Below are 958 nucleotides of genomic sequence, written 5' to 3' on the forward strand. Positions count from 1 at the left end.
GTACAGGGCGCTCGGAAATCGGGCTCAGATGCTGGTGCGCACAGCCAAGGAGCGTTTCTATATGACTGCCTTTCAGGCGGACAAAAGACCTGTTTCAATATGGAAGAGACTCAGACATCTCGGCTTACTTAAATCCAAGGGTGAGGCCAGGAGGCTCGTTGTCCCTGTTGAGGATCTCAATGAGTTCTTTTGCTCCGCTGCGGCGGGCGCGGGAGGAATGCGTGCGCGTTCAGCCATCTATCTCGGTGAGGAGATTTATGAGGACTCCAAGTTTTACTGGAGCAACGTGGAGGACATTGATATAGTGAGGGCTCTGCGGTGCAACTCTTCTGAGGCTGTGGGTGTCGACGGCCTCTTTAACGGGCTGGTGCTTCGGGCTTTACCGTGTATCCTTCCCGTTTTGGGCCATATTTTTCACTACAGTCTTTCCAACGGAACCTTTCCGCGTATCTGGAGGTCGGCTGTGATCTGCCCCATACCTAAGGTGGGATGTCCGACTGAATTGAGGGACTACAGGCCCATTTCGATTCTTTGTGCAATGTCCAAGGTGCTGGAGCGCATTGTGGCGAGGCAGATAATGACTCATCTAGAGAACAACCATATGTTGGATCCATTCCAATCTGCCTATAGAACGGGGCACTCTACGCAGACCGCGCTCATACGTGTTCTTGACGACGTGCGGTTGGCCGCGGATAGGAGGATGGTTACTGTAGCGGTCTTCTTTGATTTCTCAAAGGCCTTTGACTGTGTGGATCACCTTCTACTAATTGATAAGCTCCGCAACCTCGGTTTCTCCTGTCCGGTACTGCGTTGACTGTGCTCCTACCTGGATGACAGGAAACAGGCCGCCCGTGATCCCGTCACTCGGGAAACTTCGACGGAGAGCTCCGTTTTGTCTGGTGTGCCTTCAGGGCTCTGTTCTGGGACCACTCTTATTCGTTTTGTATCTGTGTGGTTT

Source organism: Wasmannia auropunctata, unplaced genomic scaffold, assembly GCF_000956235.1.
Source record: "Wasmannia auropunctata unplaced genomic scaffold, wasmannia.A_1.0 LD336095.1, whole genome shotgun sequence".
Classification (NCBI taxonomy): Eukaryota; Metazoa; Arthropoda; class Insecta; order Hymenoptera; family Formicidae; genus Wasmannia; species Wasmannia auropunctata.